Source organism: Schistocerca americana, chromosome 4, assembly GCF_021461395.2.
Source record: "Schistocerca americana isolate TAMUIC-IGC-003095 chromosome 4, iqSchAmer2.1, whole genome shotgun sequence".
Classification (NCBI taxonomy): domain Eukaryota; kingdom Metazoa; phylum Arthropoda; class Insecta; order Orthoptera; family Acrididae; genus Schistocerca; species Schistocerca americana.
This window is the reverse complement of record NC_060122.1, coordinates 415,745,004-415,767,975: the sequence shown is the minus strand read 5'-3', so window position 1 is coordinate 415,767,975 and position 22,972 is coordinate 415,745,004.

Genomic DNA, 22,972 nt, shown 5'->3' with positions numbered 1-22,972 from the left:
ATATCACTTCCTTCGTTGTGGAGTTAGCAATATTCATCCATGAAGTGACATCAGAAATGGTTCAAATGGCTTTAAGCACTGTGGGACTTAACATCTGCGGTCATCAGTCCCACAGACTTAGAACTTCTTAATCCTAATTAACCTAAGGACATCACACGCATCCATGCCCGAGGCAGGATTCGAACCTGCGACTGTAGCAGGAGCGCATAGAACCGCTCGACCACGATGGCCGGTGAAGTAACATCATAATATCTTTTCATTGCTTAGTTTATCCAGGATAAAACGAAGGGCAGCATACGTTGTCAATTTAGTCTGTTCATGGAAGATCGATTTCAGCTACCTTGTATGTACCTTCGATACATTTTTGCCCATTTCATGATGACGCATCGTGAATAAAATCGCACCTGTTGTCTCATTGACATTACAGACAGTAAACAGACAACAAACTGAAGACACGTACACGTCAGCTGAAATCGATCTGCGATAAACAGATTAAAAATTTACGACTGATGCTGTCCTTTCTCTTATCTTGTACAGCATTAATACGATCGTGGAACATGCTGTTCCTGATGGAAACAAACCTAAGGAATCTTATTTTATTACATTATTTTGAGACTGCGATAATTTACGGCTTTTAGCAGCTTTCTGAGACTTATGATTTGCATTTCAAGAAGGCCGCCGAGTGAGTTCACAGGTATTTTCTTCGTCCGCTAGAAGAACTAATTTAAGGGGAAATAATGTCAAATTTAAATTTTCTTTGTTTTGTATACTTGCTGTAGTGCACGTTCTTGCCGCACAACTGAGTATTAGAGTCGCAGCATAGCTTGTTCTTGAAATAACTTCCTGTTATCTGAAGTCCCGATAACCGCGACATATCACGAAATTTTGCTTTACATAAACACAAAAAATTTTATTCAAGTTTTCTTATTAGTGCAAAATTCGTTACAAAAACACAGTTACTAGTATCATCAGTGTCTACTGCCGCAATATAATTGCAATTAAGCGTATTTAACTAACACATTTTGTATTTTTTACTAGTTAGTTAGTCGTGATCTAGGCCCAAATTTAAGAACTTGACCAAACACGCTCTGTATCTAAATTCTCTAAAAGCAAAGTAATTACTAATTCATTCTTCTGTCAACAATTACCGCACATAAGACATTTGTGTCGTTTTTTCTTTACATACAGTCAATCTCGCGTCCTTGACAAATTTAAAACATTCATTAAACTTAATTATTCTTTCCTAGCTGACCATGAGTGAGAAATGTGGGAGCTATTATGAGGTAGTAAGTAGAGGAATTTGTTGCCAATCTTGTGGGAAATATTTTCCGTGGAGGGGGGATGCAGTGTGGAGAATGTTGGGAGAACAGAAGAGGCTCTCTCCTGTAACTGCAGAGTACGCAGTAGGAACATTTTGATTGGGGAACAAGAAAGTAAAATCTGTGCCCTTCATCACAGTTGGGGGAGGCAAGGAAAGAACTAATAAGTACCAAGAGAGATAGGGAGGAGGAGGGTGGTTGGGCATTGGCAGCTGGTAGGAAGATAGGAAGAGAGAGAACACAATCTGACAGTTTTATCAACAACACCAAAAACAGGTATTTACCACTGCCAGAGATAAGTGGAGAAGAACCTCAGGTAGAACGAGAATCAGAAAACGTGCAGCAGACTTCAACTGAGGCCAAGAAGCCAAGAAGTGTACAAAGTGGTAGGAAGAAGAAAGTGCTGCTGCTAGGTAGTATCCTTGGGCGAGGTGCAGGGCCTCAGTTACAGGAAAGCTTAGGGGCAGTGTACCAGGCCACCAGTATCTTCAAGCCAAATGCAGGACTACGTCATGTGATAGAGGACTTATGGCCTTTATGTAAGGAGTTTACAATGCTCCAAATAGACCTAAACATTTATTGAAACACTTATCAGAACCAAAATACGTTAACATAGGGGTTCCGCAAGATAGCATATTACGACCAATACTATTCCTGATATTCATCAATGACATTCCCAGTAGCGTTACTCATGGTGAAAAAATTCTCTTCGCTGATGACAGCAATATTACAGTCACCGAGAAAACAAGAGAACTCCTTGCAGAAAAAGCAAATGAAGCTCTCAAGGAAGTTTAGGATAGGTCAATAAGCAATAAAGTGGCATTGAACATAAAGAAAACGAATGCCGTGATTTTCAGTTTGAAGAGGGAAAATGACAATGTTAGATTAAATGTAGATGGCACCTCTATAGACTGTAACAGACGCAAAATTTCTGGGAATGAATATTGATTCTCAGGTGAAGTGTGGTGAAGACACAAAGGTACTTGCAAACAGAATGTCATCAGCGTATTATGCCCTTAGATTTCTATCATCAGTGTGTAATATACAGTGTCTTTTAGTTATATACTATTCATATGTACACTCAATTTTTTGTGGAACAAATGCACAAATATGAACACAATTGTCAAACTCGTGAAAAGACCCATAAGAATCATAACCAAAAACGGTAGTCGAGCTCATTGTTAAGAACTGTTCAAACCACAGGATTTTAACTGCTTCGAGTGAATACATTTACCAGTCAAAAATACACATCAAAAATATGTTGGTAATTATTGCAGTTCGGTCCATGACCATGGAACATGAGCCACACTCAACTTACATTTGCCAAGAAAAATGAACATAAAAATCAAAACAGCATTTTCTACCAAGGAATAAAACTTTACAATAAATTACCACAAGAGATTAAAGGAATTTAATAAATACACATATTTAAAAAGATGGCTAAAAAGTACCTGATATGCAATACATTTCATGGATTACACAGATAAAAAAGAGTAGGGGTTTGGCAAAAAAAAGTGATTCAAATAAATAATAATAAAGATTGTAAAACATCCATCATTCCACATAACACCATCACACTATGTGTTTTTTCCTTCTTTTCTCCATTTTCTAGAGAAACTTGCCCCCAAGCTATGCATTGCACAGTACTAACACCACCTCTTTCTGAGATCAACATCTCACTCATTATAGGGGGATGCTGACTCTGTTCTTCAGAATAGCAAATGGGAAGTTGTGGTACAGAAAGTGGCCAAGAGATAACCAGTGTCTGTGTGTGTGTGTGTGTGTGTGTGTGTGTGTGTAGTAAATGAAGTGTAATGAAACAATACGTGTATCGTGTGTGCAGTGATCGATAGTGAGATATGAGTGAACAGTGTGGCACTACATTATTAAATAAGTTATTTGTAAAAGAAGTATTGTATAGCAGGAGTAAATCTAATGACTGTCTCTAACTAGAAGTCTGTAAATGTATGTGTATAAGTATTAGCTTATTTTAAATTGGTCTGAACTTGTAAATACTTTGACATGTCCTATATCCCCGCAAAAAGAGTTCTATGGATGAATAAAGCTACTACTACTATGTTTTATCATCGCTTTATGAAAGAAGCAGTTTCGGTCGTAAGCGAACCTTTCTCAGGTATAACGAGACATCAAAAGCAGTACGTGACAAACCATAACTATTAACCAGTATCATGCCATGAACCAACAAGTTAATTCAACAGTAAACCTTATATTTTTGTGGGTAACGAACACATCTAAAGAAATAAGTTATTGTAATAATATCGTTATCACAATAAACTGGAACATGCATACTTAACTGTTGCTAGTCATTGAAGACAATAACAAACAGATTTAAATGGAACTTCATATGTTGAAAAATGGTTTTCTACAAAATACGTAAGGGGATATGCATTTTTCTGCGCAGTTGACACTCAAAGCATTATCTCCAGGGATCTTTAGAAATTATTCATTTTAACACAACATTTCAGATCTTAAAACTGTATCTGACAGACCTTTAGTTGAGTGTACTTACAGGTGTCTAAATATTGAATGTTATGACCAGACTGCTTGGACAGTACATAGTGCTCTATTGCCATTTACTACTGCCTGATCAACCACTTTGACAGACATCAGGAACAGCACCAAACTTCAAACCATTCCCTGCATGCAAGAGATCAGCCATTAGATGAAAAGTTGCGCCGCATTCCTCATGTGGCACACCGAGAAGTTACACTTTCTAACACATCTATACGAATAACATGGACACAATAAGAAATGTAAGAAAACGCAAAAATAAATATTTACGGACTTAGTAATAATAGGATGAGACATATCCTTCAAAAACTGTGATGAATATCAGTAAGCACGACGTCAACAAACTATTTAACAAACACGAAATCGACTGGCTCCTATCATCCTTACGAGGAGTTGGCCTACCAGGAATATCTAGTTACATTTAACTTCCAACTACGGGTACCAGTAAAGGGCAAGAATTACGAATGTGGAAATTGTGATCAGTGAACTCGAAATCCTCCTTTCATGTGAACTACTGATATTTTCTTTTGTTTTTGTACTCTCTTTCATTATTCTTTTATACCATTACTTTGTGGAAATATATGCATTGTAAAAATTTTAAATGATTTATGACTATATATAGTTATTAAAGTAACAGTATACAGTTATTAAAGTAACAGTAACATCATATTAACAGAATCATCCGTCAGTTCTTGGTAGAACAACATTATAATAAATGAGAGCACCAGTTTGCTATTGTAGAACAAAAGCAAACTGGTGTTCTTCATTTATTAACAGTAACATGTTTCTTGGACCATGAGTAATTTATTTTTAACATCCGTTTCATATTTATAACTGACGTACGCCTCCAAGTTACACGACCAGCCCTAACATAGAAGCACTGATTACAATTTTGGTTCTTAGAGTTTATTTGTTTTCGATGGCCATTTCTTTCCTTATGTGTTGCTAATTTTAAAATTATAATTCTCACATAACTTCTGTAATATATACACTGCACTTCGCAGCTCGTCTTCTGTTTTACTTACAATAATCTGACCATCAGCATATAGCACAATGTGAAGCGTAGAACTTGATATGACACAAACGCCTCCGTTAATTTTGTACATCAGTCCTCTAATCGGATCGTCTATATAAATTGTTTGGTTTGTCTACCTATTTAGCATTCCTTCCGTTTTCAACATGTACTCTGGTCGTTGTATCTTCATATATACGTTTTAGCACTTTAACTAGGTGATTCGGTTATCCTTTTTGAGTCACGATTTCCCGTAGTTGTTCCCCACTTTACTCAGTCAAATAGTTCTTCATACTCATGCAGCTTTGAGTTTTCAGGTTATATTCTCTTATTTTTTATATTACATTCTTTACTGTGAAACTGCCATCTGTGCAAGGCACTCTCTTTCTAAAACCTGTTTATTCCTTTAGTAACAGCTACATCGTTGTTGACATCATGATGTAATCGACGTTACGGTGGAAACTTATAAGACCTGTGTTGATTGGATTCTGCACGGCCACTAACGTATCTTAGCGAGAGGGCTATTACAGACGTTTCAGTAGCAGGTGTATGGCACCCACAGTGGGAGTGCTATCGACGTCGGTCTGTTATTTGCAGCCAGCGGTGCCTGCGATGGCTTATACAGCGGCGTGGGTGGGGCATAGAGCATCGCCTGCGGAGATTGAACCACTGGCTGGTGCAGCTCGACGGTGATTGGATGGCTGAGTGGTCGTGTTCTGCCCGGAATTGAGAGCTATCGCAGATCGACCAACCGAAACGTTGGGTGTACCGTTAATGGCCGCCTGCCATTGCTAACCCCTACTAGCAGCTCTGGAGCCGCTCCGAAGACGGACTGCGCCCCCATCGCCAACAGCTTAAGAGCTCAGTCCGAAGACATGTTTCTGCCTCTCACACGAGATGCCTTTGTATCCCTAATGAAGCCATGTGGAGAAAAATAAAAGGCGCTGCACGATCTAGCGCATTAGTCAATCCAATTATCACAAACTTCAGTACTTGGTCTTTTTGTAACGAGCTGCAAAACACCAAAGTAATATACACATCGCTATGGCAAATTGACGCGCGCGACTCATCTGCTAGGGTGCTTTGTAAGAGCAACTTAAAAATTATCTACATTAAGTACTCAACTCGGGTTTCATCTTCAGTGATATCTTCTGAAAACCTGTGAGGATGAACTCGAGGATAAGGGGCGAAAGTTTTCATACAGTATACACGTATAGGTAGAAAAAGAGTATGTACTTAAAAATACGAAACAATGTGCTCATACAACTACGCATCGTCAGTTTCACTCTAATTTAAACATTCACATATTCTCTTAGCTAATGTCACCATTACTACTTGCATGCAGACCTGGTGAATACCTTGCTAAATGCGCCACGAGCGCTCTAAAAATTTCCGGCTGCGCCATTGAAAACGCTTTAGAATCAACAGCACAAGAGATTACCTTGGAACAGAATATTAGCAATAAAAATATTGAACTCTACCGCAGATGTTTCTAACCGAATCTAAGAGCCGGGCGTTGTGGCCGAGCGGTCCTGCGGTAGGCGCTTCAGTCTGGAACCGCGGGACCGCTACGGTCGCTGGTTCGAATCCTGCCTTCGGCTTAAATATGTGTGATGTCCTTAGGTTATTTAGGTTCGAATGGTTCTAAGTTATAGGGGACTGATGACCTCCGATGTTAAGTCCCATAGTGCTCAGAGCCATTTGAACCATTTTTTAAAATCCATCATATGTTAATGTTTTGACACATTAGTTCAGCTCTGCAGCCTACAGATAAAGTTGAAAAACATAATGAGGAGATACAGCAATAAAAATAGGTGATAAAATGGTGACTGCCAGCCGCTGTGGCCGAGCGGTTGTAGGCGCTTCAGTTCGGCAACACGCTGCTGCTACGGCCGTAGGTTCGAGTCCTGCCTCGGACATGGACGTGTGTGATATCCTTATGATAGTTAGGTTGAAGTACTCGTAGTTCTAAGTTTACGGGACTGATGACCTCAGATGTTAACTCTCATAGTGGTTAGAGCCATTTGAATTTTGATAAAATGGTGACTGTTTCAAACTGGTACATGTTGATAAAGTTGTGAAGAAAACATAAAAAACAAAGAGGGCAGCGATGTTGATCAAAAACCCTTAGGAAATAGACAGGCACAATTAAAAATCAAGGCGAAAGTCTGCTTTCTGTTTGCAACTCTGTACAAAGGGGACGCACAACACTGAACACTCGCGGAAAACACAGAACTATAGAGTACGAAGGCATATGGGTACGGGGGGGGGGGGGGGGGGCAATGACTTGGACTGATGGGAGGGTGGTTAAAAAGGGGGAAGCGGATGGTGGGAGAGGCCACAGAAAAAGGGGGTGAGTACGACGGACGCGAGAAAGGAGTGGGGAAGGCAGATGAAGGGATAGAAAAGGGACTCGAGGTGTGAGAATGAAGTCAAGGAGTGGATAGGTGGAGAAAAATCAGGATGAAAGGGGGAGCAGAATGAGCCCGGGATATGGACGGAGGGATGGATGGGGGAGAATCATAGTTGATGGGACGGATAAATGGAAGGAGAGAGGGCATCATCCGGGAGCGGGAGTTCATGGAAGCCACCTTCAGAAAGGAGATGATGGGTGTAGAAGTGGAGGGTAGTGGGGACACAGCGGTGAAGGCGAGGCAGCGGACGGGGGTTGAAGAGGAGAGGAGCAACCAGGGGATGAGGGGTCAAGTACCCTTTTACACTGTGTATTTAGTTGGTTGAAAACTTCTATTATATAGCAAGCACAGAGCGAAACTTCAAATAAGCGAAAACTAATATTTCTCCCTAAGGGGGTATAGATATACGAGGGGCGTTTAAGAAGTAATACAACACATTTCTTTCTCGGCCACTTGCAGCTGAGGAAATGGAATATTCCCGCTTCAGCCCTATAGTTCCATGAAGGTCCGATAGATTGCAGCGCTACACGTAGCCTTCGAAATGGCATCTGTAACGAGGTGAGTTCCCAGCGGAGGACTTTTGGCAGAATACCAGAACATCGTACGTATTTTGCAGCAACTTGCAGAATATCTACGGATACCTGGCACTGAACAAGAGAACGATGAGTTGTTGGACGAGGCGTCTGTCATCACCGAACAAGATTATGTAAATGTAACCTTTTTTTTTTTTTTCATTCTAGCCGGCCGCACAAAGTTATGACTCCTGTAGTGTCAGAACGTGCAGGCACTCTCATTCGAAGTGAGAGACGGATCACAATCAGACACCTCACTGCACAACCAGACGTCTGCATAGGAAATGCTGACACACTCGTCCACCAGTTGGAATGCTCAGAAGTGTGTGCCCGCTGAGTCCTCTCCACCTAGCAGAAGAACGTAAACAGCAAAGAAATACCATCTGTGCCGAATTACTTGCGCGTTACTAGGCTCATGGTGACAACGTTTTGGTCAACACCTACACAAGTAATGAAAGTTATATTCGTCACTTCGAACAGGAAACAAAACGGAAATCCACGTAGTGGCGCCACACCACCTCTCCTCCGAAGGAAAAGATCAAAGCCGCACACTCAACCGGTAAAGTCATGGTGGCGGTCTTCTGCGATTCTGAGGGGCTTTATTTCTATGATATCCTCTCTCATTGTGCAACGATCAACTGTGAAGTGTGCTTTGCTACCCTCAGGAAATTGAAGAACGATTATGGCGAGTTTGTCTCGACTAAAATATTTGATATTTTTGCCACAAACCAATTGATGATGGCCGGAGTGGAAAGTATTTATTATGTAGACTGGCAGTGACAAGAAAAGCATTTATAAGGAAGGGAAATTTGCTAGTGTCGAATATAGATCTAGGAGGCAGGAAGTATTTTTCGAAAGTATTATTATGGTGTATGGCCATATATGGAAATGAAACAAGGACGATAAATGGTTTAGATAATAAGAGAAACGCAGCTTTTGAATTGTTGTGCTACAGAAGAATACTGAAAATTAGATGGGTTCATAACGCAACTAACGAGGAAGTATTGAACAGACTGGGAGAGAAAGGAAATTTCTGACGTAGATGACTAGAAGAAGGGATCAGATGATAGGATACATTCTGAGACGTCAAGGCGTCACCACTTTAGTACTGGAGGGAAGTTTCAGGGGGAGAGGGAAGGGTTAAAAGGCGTAGAATGAGACAAAGTGATGAATACAATATGCTTGTTCAGAAGGATGTCGGTTGCAGTAGTTATTTGGAAGTGAAGAGGCTTGCACTGGATAGAGAAGCTTGGAGAGATCCAACAAATCACTCCTCGGAATCAGCACTACGGCAACAGCACCGAAATGAAGAATGGATGATAGTTAATGATTATTTTTTCAATGGTTATGTTGATGTATTCCAAATCATAATCTAAGGCCGAATATTTTAAAATTGTTGAAGGAAAATATCTTTCAAATAAGCAGCACAAGTAGAAATTTGACATACTGCTCACTTATTACACACAATGTAGACGCAGGTCAACAGATTAATCCTGTCATGCTGTTTCTCCGAAAGACGGTTGACACTGTACGCAATATTGACTGGTGGTCTAGAAAAAATAATGTGGTCTTCACATCATGCGGCTGCCATTAAGGCATTCTGACTAACAGAAACGTACTGAATGGCGGAAGATAAACAAAAGCTGAAGTAACAGCTGATGTGCCTGAAGCAATCATAATCAGGCAGCTCAGGTTCTCAGTGAGTTTATCACACTAATCAAATGAGAACAGTTTCATACTAAATTTGTTGGCGGCAGTGAAGTGTTGTCGGTGGGTGAATTCCCCAAAAAAGTGAATAATGCCTGTAGAATCCTAAGAAGAATGGTTGTCTTGTGATTATTGTAATGCACTATAAAACAAAAAACATGGCACCGATAAGGAATTATCCAAAAGGGACGGAAATTTTCTAATCTGGTGTACTTACGAATGAATTTCAGAAATATTGGATGACATATTGAAGACAAACAGCTTCAGAAATTGAGTGCGTCAGTAAAGCGTTATTCCACCTCTGGCCTTCGTACAAGCAATCACTCGGCTTGGCACTGATGGGCAGAGTTGTTGGATTTACTCCTCAGTGGTATTGTGCTATATTCTGCCCAATTAGCGCGCTATATCATCAGAATCCCGAGCTAGTTGGAGGGCCCTAACCACAATGCTCCAATGTTGTCAACTGGGGAGAGATACAGTGAGCTCGCTGGCCAAGGTGCCGTTTGTCAAGCAGCAGAAACTTTTACTGTATGCGGTCGGGCATTGCCTTCCTGAAATGTAAGCCCAGGATGATTTGCCATGAAGGGTAATAAAACGGGGCGCAGCGTATCGTCCACGTGGCACTGTGCCCAGACTGTTACTGTTGGCTGTCGTGCCACACGACAGGCCACAGTCAGGTGGGTATTCCACACCGTCAACTCAGTTCAAAGCGGGACTCATCACTAAACGTAATCCTACTACAGCCAAAGATTTCGAGACGAATTTTTTCGGCCGGCCGCGGTGGCCGAGTGGTTCTAGGCGCTCCAGTCGCAGGTTCGAATTTTGCCTCGGGCATGGATGTGTGTGATGTCCTTAGGTTAGTTAGGTTTAAGTAGTTCTAAGTTCTAGAAGACTGATGACCTCAGATGTTAAGCCCCATAGCGCTCAGAGCCATTTGAACCATTTTTCGAATTTGCCCGACACATCTGCACGGAATGAAATTCGCAAAGACTTTTCTGCCCGGTAGCGAAATATCCCCTGTTTAGTAGCCGTGCCACCTGCTGGATGACATTCACCCATCATCCGCCAATACTTACATAGTTTTGCGTTTCCCGAATGACATCTGTATGAATATCAATTTGTGATCTATTTTCATGAATCCTACGTAGTGCCTTAGAATGTATTTTTAAATTATTTAAACATCACCAGGTTATACTAAGGAGGTATTAGGTCGTGCACGGATGGAACAGGCAAGATAGCAGTGAATGTTGGTACATGTTGTGGGTTGGCAGGGGAGCCAACACCGGTTTACTAGAGAAAGCCCGAAGGCACGCGTTTTAGCTCACGCAGGCTGGCGTGAGGTCTGGAACAGGACAAGGAAATTAGACTTTAGAAAAACGGACGTAGCTGGTGGAATACTTAACTTTAATCCATTAATGATGAGCGTCGCTCTTGACTATACATGATTCAGTATCAATAGCAACTGGTATTGCCGCCTTGCTAGGTCGTAGCAAATGACGTAGCTGAAGGCTATGCTAACTATCGTCTCGGCAAATGTTAGCGTATTTTGTCAGTGAACCATCGCTAGCAAAGTCGGTTGTATAACTGGGGCGAGTGCTAGGAAGTCTCTTTAGACCTGCCGTGTGGCGGCGCTCGGTCTGCAATCACAGATAGTGGCGACACGCGGGTCCGACGTATACTAATGGACCGCGGCCGATTTAAAGGCTACCACCTAGCAAGTGAGGTGTCTGGCGGTGAAACCACAGTACACAACTGTCCCCTCCATGCACTCCACATTAACTGGAAGGGTATACACTGATGAGCAGCAAGGTAAAAACCACCTGTTTAATAGCATGTTGGGACATCTTTGGAATGGAATACAACTGCGTTTCAGCGTGTCAAAGATTCGACAGTTTCGTAGTAGATTTCCGGAGACGTGTAGCACCAATATCACGAGATTACCGTAATTTACGAATAATGGGCGCGGAACAACCGTCCGATATTGTCTCATGTTGTTGTTGTTGTTGTGGTCTTCAGTCCTGAGACAGGTTTGATGCAGCTCTCCATGCTACTCTATCCTGTGCAAGCTTCTTCATCTCTCAGTACCTACTGCAACCTACATCCTTCTGAATCTGCTTAGTGTATTCATCTCTTGGTCTCCCTCTACGATTTTTACCCTCCACGCTGCCCTCCAATACTAAATTGGTGATTCCTCGATGCCTCAGAACATGTCCTACCAAACGATCCCTTCTTCTAGTCAAGTTGTGCCACAAGCTCCTCCTCTCCCCAATTCTATTCAATACCTCCTCATTAGTTATGTGATCAACCCATCTAATCTTCAGCATTCTTCTGTAGCACCACATTTCGAATGCTTCTATTCTCTTCTTGTCTAAGCTATTTACCGTCCACGTTTCACTTCCATACGTGGCTACACTCCATACAAATACTTCCAGAAACGACTTCCTGACGCTTAAATCTATACTCGATGTTAACAAATTTTTCTTCTTAAGAAACGCTTTCCTTGCCATTGCCAGTCTACATTTTATATCCTCTTTATTTCGACCATCATCAGTTATTTTGCTCCCCAAATAGCATAACTCCTTTATTACTTTAAGTGTCTCATTTCCTAATCTAATTCCCTCAGCATCACCTGACTTAATTCGACCTCATTCCATTATCCTCGTTTTGCTTTTGTTGATATTCATCTTATACCCTCCTTTCAAGACGCTGTCCATTCCATTCAATTGCTCTTCCAAGTCCTTTGCTGTCTCTGACAAAATTACAATGTCATCGGTGAACCTCAAAATTTTTATTTCTTTTCTATGGAGTTTAATACCTACTCCGAACTTTTCTTTTGTATCCTTTATTGCTTGCTCAATATACAGATTGAATAACATCGGGGAGAGGCTACAACCCTGTCTCACTCCCTTCCCAACCACTGCTTCCCTTTCATACCCCTCTACTTTTATAACTGCCATCTGCTTTCTGTACAAATTGTAAATAGCCTTTCGATCTCTGTATTTTATCCCTGCCACCTTCAGAATTTGAAAGAGAGTATGCAAATCAACATTATCAAAAGCCTTCTGTAAGTCTACAAATGCTAGAAACGTAGGTTTGCCTTTCCTTAATCTTTCTTCTAAGATAAGTCGTAGGGTCAGTATTGCCTCACGTGTTCCAACATTTCTACAGAATCCCAACTGATCTTCCCCCAGGTCGGCTTCTATCAGTTTTTCCATTCGTCTGTAAAGAATTCGTGTTAGTGTTTTGCAGCTGTGACTTATTAAACTGATAGTTCGGTAATTTTCACATCTGTCAACACCTGCTTTCTTTGGGATTGGGGTTATTATATTCTTCTTGAAGTCTGAGGGTATTTCGCCTGTCTCATACATCTTGCTCACCAGATGGTAGAGTTTTGTCAGGACTGGCTCTCCCAAGGTTGTTAGTAGTTCTAATGGAATGTTGTCTACTCCGGGGGCCTTGTTTCGACTCAGGTCTTTCAGTGCTCGGTCAAACTCTTCACACAATATCATGTCTCCCATTTCATCTTCATCTACATCCTCTTCCATTTCCATAATATTGTTCTCAAGTACATCGCCCTTGTATAGGCCCTCTATATACTCCTTCCACCTTTCTGCTTTCCCTTCTTTGCTTAGAACTGGGTTTCTATCTGAGCTCTTGATATTCATGCAAGTGGTTCTCCTTTCTCCAAAGGTCTCTTTAATTTTCCTGTAGGCAGTATCAAACTTTCCCCTGGTGAGATAAGCCTCTACATCCTTACATTTGTCCTCTAGCCATCCCTGCTTAGCCATTTAGCACTTCCTGTCGATATCATTTTTGATACGTTTGTATTCCTTTTCGCCTGCTTCATTTGCTGCGTTTTTATATTTTCTCCTTTCATCAATTAAATTCAATATTTCTTCTGTTACCCAAGGGTTCCTACTAGCCCTCGTCTTTTTACCTATTTGATCCTCTGCTGCCTTCACTATTTCATCCCTCAAAGCTACCCATTCTCCTTCTACTGTATTTCTTTCCTGCATTCCTGTCAATTTTTCCCTTATGTTCTCCCTGAAACTGTGTACAATCTCTGGTTCTTTCAGTTTATCCAGGTCTCATCTCCTTAAATTCCCACCTTTTTGCAGTTTCTTCGGTCTCATATGTGGTCCATTCTATCAAGCCCGTCCCGATCGTGCGAATTTATTGCCAAAAATTAACGAGGGTTCACTATGACGCTCCTGAAACCTGTGTGGCCAGAATCTGGTTTTGCGTCGTAGACACTTATTCTGCTGCAATTTGCTATCGATGTAAGGGAACACGTCACACATGAAGCGATGCAGGTCGCCCATAATAATGTACACGTAGTCAACAGCTGTCGCTATGCCTTCCATTACTTCCGGAGGTCTTGTGGAAATCCATGCGAACGTCCACCGCAGCATAATACAACCACTGAATGAGTGCGTTCCTGACGCTTTGCATGTTTCGAACAAAAGTTTGTCTGGACGATGACATATCGAGACACGACCTTTGACACGCGTCTTTCTACCTTCTACGTTGTGTAGCAAGTAACGTGATTCATACGACCAGGCGTCAAGTTTCCACTATTTTACAATATCGTGACAACTGGAGTCGAAATTGACAACGTAGCTGAGTCAACAATGGAACACGTAGGGATTGTCTTCAGCGGGTCTTAATTTTCAGCAACGTGCACCGATTGGCGTGCCCTATAACACTTGTCCCTGCAGCAGCATCGTATCAAGTTGTCGAATTTGTCACAGATCGCCGCCTAATATGCTTTATTTCACGAGCAAGCTTTTCCGCTGACTATCTATGATGACGTGGCCCCTCAGTGCTTAATCGGCTTTTCACTGTCCTTCAACAACTCTCCATAGATCCGCATGACTGTAGCATGCAAACAGCCGACTTGTTTCGCCGATTCCGATATTATTGTTCTCAGGCGCCATGCCATAACGAGTTAACTTCTTTTGCAGTCCTTTACGTTAATGGATTTCCCTATCTCCGTTGCTTATTGTCACTAGAATGATTACCCATTCGTCTACACTCCGCTTATGTACTTTCCGTACTACGCCACGTGCGCGCAGAGCCATTGGCATTAAATTTCGCGCTGAGCAGTATTGCTCATCTGCGTATAGGATTGTCAGTAACAGCCTGAAAAGCCTCTAATGGTGTTGTGGCGGAGGTTGCGCTGCGAAGGAACTGATAAGAAAAAAATTCGACAACTCGTGCCGTTTCCAAGTTAATTAGGGCTGAAGTTAGCCAATCCGGGCGTTGCCTACGCAACTTGAAGCAGCCCGGCGGTGACGGTATCGCTAGACGTGTTCTCCGTTTGGTTTCCTAAAATCGAACAGAAGATCGATACAAAAATTAGACATGGACCGGTAGTAAGGATCGAACCCAAACCATAGGCTAAGCAGTCTCGTGCGCTTTCATCGAAGCTATGAGAACAGTTGACTAATTGTATTTGGCCCGCAATGGCCTGACTGACTAACTTCAGTGCCAATTAACTCGGAAATGGCACAAAGTACAAAATTCTTTTCTTAACAAGTATTTCGCTGCGCTACATACCCTGCAACAACTTTATAAGCTTTTCAGACCGTTCCTAATAACCCTGTGTTCTCGAATATCGGAAAAGCTTCTTAGTTACCGCTGTGTGGTGCATCGTACATTTAAAAAATCAACAGAGGGTCGAACCTGCATCTCCCTCTTATTAATGGAGGGATTTTTCCAATTAGGCTATCCATGCACGTGTAAGGACTGACTCAATTTTCAGCTACACAAGCAATGATTTCCAAACAATACATAGGTGTCATTTCAGCACATTCTCTAGGAATACCTCTACTAATACTGTTTAGATGTATTTCAAATGAAACTGTTGTATGAACGGTAGTGTGTGACCGTTACTGGGGATGTGTCCTCATGGCCTAACCAGTTAATAATATTATTCGCCCTAAGTTTGAATTCAGTTTTGGATTACGTTTTCGGTTGCTGTAGCAAACTACTATACGGGGAGAACCAGAAGTTTATATTTAGGAGGACGTTCAGGGATTTTTCTAGGCATTTTGGTATAAGAAACTTGTGGCCTTCGGTAGTTATTTAACAGTAGTTATGTGGTTATCACGTGCTCTGATAGTTACCATATTTAACTTTGTTTCTGTAATAATACACACAGTTTTGCAGCACACCGGTTCCCAGAACTCTTGAACATAGACGTTGACTGTGGATATTGTGTCACAGACACAGTCCCTTTAACTGTTCAGAGATGTCACTAAACCCGCCCTAAGTTGTAAACAACCATGCATGAGCGCAGCAATTAGACGGAAGGGGTCCGATAGCCGATCAGTTTCAGTCATTCCATCAGGGAGGAGGCACACGGCTCGTGTTTTCTGTAGTTCAACCATGCCTACACGGTCAATACCACAGTTCGATTGCCTCCGCATTGTTACTTTGTGCCACGAAGAACTTCCAAAAAGGGAAGTGTCCAGGCGTCTCGGAGTGAACCAAAGCGATGTTGTTCGGACATGGAGGAGATACAGAGGGTCAGGAACTGCCGGTGACATGCCTCACTCAGGCCACCCAAGGCCTAGTGGATGACGGCTACCTACGGATTATGGCTCGGAAGATACGTGACAGCATCGCCACCATGTTGAATAATGCTTTTCGTGCATCCACAGGACGTCATGTTATGACTCAAACTATGAGAAGTTGGCTGCAAGATGCTTAACATTACTCCCGACGTTCAACTTTGCAACTACGACACCATACAGCGCGGTACAGATGGGCCCAACAACAAGCCGAATTGACCGCTCAGGATGGGTATCACGTTCACTTCACCGATGAATGTCGCATCTGCCTTCAACCAGACAATCATCGGAGACATTTTTTGAGGCATACCGGTCAGGCTGAATGCCTTAGACACACTGTCCACCGACAGTAGCAAGGTGGAGGTAGCCTGCTGTTTTGGGGTGGCATTATGTGGGGCTGATGAACGCCGCTGTACATGCAAGGCGCCGTACAATACGCGAATGCCATTTTGCATGTCAACTATAGACTGTTATATTCTTTGTACAGGTGAACCTCTAATTGCGTCACATAATACATTACTGGCGAGCTTAGACCTACAGCCGTTCCCAAATGTTTCCCAAACACACACATACGTCTAAAATCTGCATACGTGGTCCTAAACATTAAATATGGCATACGAGAACTCATGGTGTAACATGTAAATATAACTGAACTGCTGTTGGAAAATAGCTTTCAAAGTGGTGGCTTAACACATTTTATTGCACAACTTGTCCTTTTTTTTCACAGTTGTACGCACAGTCATTAGGAAAAGAGGGCGTATTCAACACCCAAAGCGTTGCATAGCTTTTAAATGTAACCCACATTCTCCAATACATCTGTAAGTAACGTTATAGTAAATTAATATGCAAAGTGTAATGATTTTTTTAAAAAGTCTTATCCTTTTACTTCGTTGATATTGACATTGTCAGTGCTTTAAAATGGCCACAGGCCAGTAACGTAACACGTCATGTCGTAACGCTCATCTGTGTCGAGAATCTGACAGTCTACGATGGATTTTAATGCAGTGTTAGCATACAGATATTACGTTGTGGTTGTTGATCCACGTATGAGGGAAGTAAAAGCGCTTAACAGTTATAGAAAGGCCATAAGATGCAGAAGTGATGAGTTAAGAGGGACTCGTAGCAGGGTGTTTCTGTCTCGTGTTCTGCTAGTTAGTCTTTCAAATTACGTGAACTATTTCGGATTGTACAGAGAGAAAGTTTCCGCTTTTGTATAGACGTAGAGAGTTATAAACGAAAATGTTTCTGCGTCCGCGACGCTTATTAGCAGATAGAGTGGCTAAACGCTTTGAAAGCGACGAGGGCGGGCCACTGTTTGCCGGCCGGTGTTCCGCCATCGCCGCCACTGCCACACCCTTCCGCAACACCGCCAGCTGCGCTGAGTGCCTGACAGGCAGGCAGCCCGCTGCGCACCGCGGACGACCTCTCTGGCGCCCTGCCCGGGGCGCCGGCGCCGGTACTGCCTCCGGAACTCGGCTAACGAGCAGCTTGCTGCTAGCGGCTGCTAGTTGCTTCTACTGCTGCTGCTGCTGCCGCTGCTATTGCCGCGGCCTGTCCCGTACAACCACCTATGCCTTGGAGACGTACTGCTTTGATGCGCGATTTACTATAAAGACAGGGACGTATTCAACTCGTTACTCGTACTCTGCGCTGTCATTGCTGCCTGCCTTAACTTTTATTCACGCAATACAACCTTAATTAAAGTAAAAACGCGACATTGTTTTTCTTTATCATGCAAGGGGTGAGAATCAGAAAACATTAGTTCCAACTTCGACACTTGTTCGCGATGCAGTTTTGTACAAATTACGAAATAATTGATTTAATATCTTAATACGAACCCGGAAACGTTTTGCGATTGCTAAATAAATGTGGCAACTGAATGTACATCATAAATTCCTTCTCTCACCTTTTTATGTATATCCCCTATCAACCTCTCTCTCCCATCTTGAGCCTTATGTACTGGTACTGCGATCGAAACGTTGACTTGGAATTGAAGTCGATTAAAATGAATAGATAAATTTGCTGTGATCATATGCATACGAAAAATATCGCAACACCAAATAATAATTAATGTAATGTAAGAATTTCGGGAATACACTTGGCTAGGTAATTAAGCGCTTAACATTGCAAGACCAAAGGTTAAAGTAAGCACGAGGTAAGCAATTATAAATGTGAAATGCTGGTACAATAATAACATTTGCAACCGCCAAAATGTTAAATTCAATCATGTGACTGAGCACGCTTTGTACTGAACAGGTGCAAAAAGTCAGTTTGTGGGATGGAGTTCCAAGCTTCTTGCACTAAGTCGCTCAATACAAGGACGATCAACGTTGTTTGTGGGTTACAGTGGAGTAGTAATCTGATTTTTTACCCTAATTGCCCGACTGGAGAAGGTTCTGGTGACCAAACAGGCCAAGGCAACGTGTAGACTCTCTGTAGAGGGTGTTTGGTTGCAACAGCTGTATGTGGGCGAGCATTATCGTGTTGGAAAACATCACCTCTAATGCTTTTTATGAATGGCAACACAACAGGTCGAATCACAAGACTGACGTAAAAATTTGCAATCAGGGTGCGTGCAATAACGATGAGTGTACGTCCAGTATACCTATCATACAGACAGGTTGGTTGCACGCTCTCAACTTGCCTCCTTCTAACCACTAACCTGCCATCACTGCCACCAAGGCAGAATCAGCTTTCATCAGAAAATACAACCGCACTCTACCTTTCCCTGCAATAAGCTATCGCTTCACACCACCGAGTGGCCGGCCGCGGTGGTCTCGCGGTTCTAGGCGCTCAGTCCGAAACCGTGGGACTGCTACGGTCGTAGGTTCGAATCCTGCCTCGGGCATGGATGTGTGTGATGTCCTTAGGTTAGTTAGGTTTAAGTAGTTCTAAGTTACTGATGACCTTAGAAGTTAAGTCCCATAGTACTCAGAGCCATTTTTGAACCACCGAGTTATCAAACAGTTTTGAAACAGTGGTGACAACTGCTACACAAATTACCACTGCTGATGCAGCATGATGGGCGAGAGGCATAAGCGATAGTCTCTCCTCTTGGCAATGCCCCGTGACCGCCTGGAGCTCGGTCTTCTTGCGGCTGAATTTTCATGTGACCACCGCTTCCAGGAATCATGTACAGTAGCTTCATTTCTATCAATTATTTCTGCAGTATCGCAGAAGGAATATGCTGTTTCTTGTAGCCCTGTTACACGACCTCGTTTCACTCATTAAAGGGTAACACAGGCATCTTTGTCGCCTTAAAGGCATTTCACTAACATCGTCTCACTTTGCCCGATTTCGAAGTTAACTAACGCTCACGCTCGTTACAGAATGTATTTAAAGCAGACATGATCAGCATCTTCATAGCGGCGCTGCTAGAGCCGCTTGCTTATACGACTGGCGCAAAATTTGAACAGACATCATTCTTCCGGTGTAGAATTACGACTACCAACTTTCGTTTATGTTGCGCAACTCCTTCTTGCTGTTGTGATTTTTTTGTATTTCATATAAGAGAGACCTCACCTGCTGCTGGATCTGTGGGTATTCTAGCTTCAGTGACAGTGTTTGGCATTATTTTTATCTGTGAATGGTTAGGAGTACAAAGACTTGAATGACTCAAATACCGCAGCAGTGTTATAATCGAAAGCCAATAAGCCTTAAATACGACATTCCTGTTTTCCATCAAATCCGACAACGAGGAAAAAAACAAAACAGAAATTGTTGTGTATACAGTTTTTATTTAAAGTTATATGTGTATAGGCAGAAAGAATATGGAATACGACAAATAATTTGACTAGTACTTCACATGCTCTGCTACATTAATTAAAACTGACTGCGAGAAAGAAAGCTAAAAAAAAGATTTCACTGCATTGTATTTTCCTTCGCATAGTCGGTTTTAACAGAAACCTCTACAATGTGAGTTATTAAAGATAAATGTCCCATGTCCGAGAGAATTATGATTAGTATGTCAAGTAAAAATTAGAAATAAATCCGCCAAGAATTTTTCTAGATTTTCGCTAGTGGCATTTATAATGTTAAAAATTATGTAGTCAGTTCCTTTCTGACTGTTTATTAGAGTATGGTGTAAAAGTATGAAGTACATCAGACAAATACCTTACGATATATTTGTTAATAACGTTTCCCTGTTACATCTTTTATTATTTACCTACTGATATTATATACAGTAAAAATAAATAGTCTTGGTCCATCCAAACTTTTATTGGAGTACTGGAATATACGAGGTAAATCAGTCAATAGCTTTTCGGCAACATCGTTACACAATATCTTGTCATTTGTAAATTACACTGAAGATCCAAAAAAATATATTCGACTAATATCTGAAGTAGTGCTGGTTGGAACTGATGCCATGAATCCTGCAGGGCTGTGTATAAATCCGAAAGAATACGACGGGGTGGAGATCTCTTCTGAACAGCATGTTCCAAGACATTCCAGATGAGCTCAGTAATGTTCATGTCAGGGGAGTCTGGCGGCCAGCGGAAGTTTTTAAACTCAGAAGAGTGTTCCGGGAAACACCTGTAGCAATTCTGGACGTCTGGGGTGTCGCATTGTCCTGCTGGAACTGCCCAAGTCCGTCGGAAATCACAACAGACATTAATGGATGCAGGTGGTCAGACAGGATGATTACGCACGTGTCGTATTTAGTATCAGGGGTTCTATATCACACCATTACAGACCTTTTACCAACTTGCACACACCCCTTCTGACATGCATGGTCCATGGATTCATGAGGCTGTCTCCATACCCATACACGTCCATCCGCTCGATACAATTTTAAACGAGACTCGTCTGAGCAGGAAACATGTTTCCAGTCATCAACAATCCAATGCCGGTGCTGAAGGGCCCAGGCGAGGCGTAGAGCATTGTGTCGTGTAGTCATCAAGAATACACGAGTGGGCCGTCGGCTCCGAAAGCCCATATCGATGATATTTCGTTGAATGGTTCGCAAGCTGACACATTTTGATGACCCAGCGCTGAAATCTGTAGCAATCTGAGGAAGGGTTGCACTTCTGTGTCACATTGAACGATTTTATTGTCGTCGTTGGTCCCGTTTTTGCAGGATCTTCTTGCGGCCGCAGCGATTCCGCAGATTTGATGTTTCACCGGATTCCTGATATTCACGGTACCCTCGTGAAATGGTCGTACGGGAAAATCGTAACTCAATGGCTATCACTGAGATGCTGTGTCCCATCACTCGTGCGCCGTCTATAACACAACGTTCAGACTAATTTTAATCTTGATAACTTCCCATTGTAGCAGCAGTAAGTGATCTAACAACTGCGCCAGACACTGGTTGCTGAACGCATCGCCGTATTCTGTCTGTTTACAAATCTCTCCACTTGTCTCTTGTACTGCAACCGAGGCTCGCTGGAGCGGCGCTTATATTCTCTTTGGACATAGGCCGCTACTGTCGTGGTTCGGTACTAGTCAGCATGCTATTGGCTGATATCGTCTCACAGCCTTCCCTGCTCTTACATTCCATGCTGATGTGCCGGCGCTTGATGTAACGCCGGAACACGAAGTGGCATCATTTTTCTATCTGATGGTATAAGTGGTAATACCAAACACTTACATATGTGAATTTTTGAGATAACAGAAGCTGAAATGTTCCAGTAGACACTGGTTCGCAAACGAGGCATTTGCCAAGTCACTGTAAACGTGTTGTTACTAGCTGTTTCTGAATTCAGTTGAAATATGGTTCTAATTAGAACAAATCTGTTGAATATGAAATCCTTTCGATTAAGACCGCATTTTATTAACATTCCTCCGTATGTGCTGGAAATGCTCGTAGTCCTTTGTTCTCGTAACTCTTTGGTATCAGTTCAGTAACGTTGCTGACATCATTACATCACGGGCCCGTACAGAAGAAACAATATGATTGATATGCGGTTTACATATGGTAAATACGACGAGTTTTTGCGAAAAGATTGCTGTAGCAACAATACATGCTGGCTATTCACTCTAGATTCGAACAGTTCCCTTTGAAGAGCACATTCTGGAAAATGGCGAAGAGGTTCTGGCCACCAGCAACCAGCAAGGGGTGCAAGTGCTCAGCTCGTATCTCGAAAATACATGCAGAGCAGGCTGCGAGAATGTCAGCAAGTCCAGATGACAGTATATTTTTTGAGATGGTATTTAATGTACAGCATAATACAGGTCCTATTCCTTGCTTTGGTGATATTTGTCGATGAATGTATACCGAGTCGTGAAAGTACAACACTCTTATTCCGACAGACATAAATCACTGTGTGCTAGAGTAAGAGGTAGTAGAGTATAAACGTATGTGTTAGCATAATTTGTAATCACATTATTAAACTGTTCATAATTCCAAACAGACTAAGATAACCTATTTACGTTGTTTTCAGCAGAGATATTCTTTTTACCGTGTTACTGTACATGACGCGTCTCTGTGTGGATGTAAAACAACGAAGCTGCAACTGATCTGGATGCAAATGTACGACATCATCTGAACGCGATACGCCCAAATCGACGTTTTCCCAGAGGAGTTCTCGTACTCTATTCCCCACGGTCGCCACATCTTACATCTCTTGATTACTCTTTGTAGGATACTACGCAAACTATAGTGTATTCTACTCCTGTAACATTAGTGGAGAACCGTATCACACGAATCCACACAAACGAAGTACTGAGTTCCCAGCTGCACTTATATTGGTGTGCAAAACTTAAGGACGAAAGTAACTTCTGCATGGTGAGTCACTGGCGTGTAAGATACATTTCAAAAATAAATATTTAATTCTCAGAGAAAACAATGGAATAACGAAATGCAAGCACCAAAACTGCCAACAGCAACATTTAATTCACA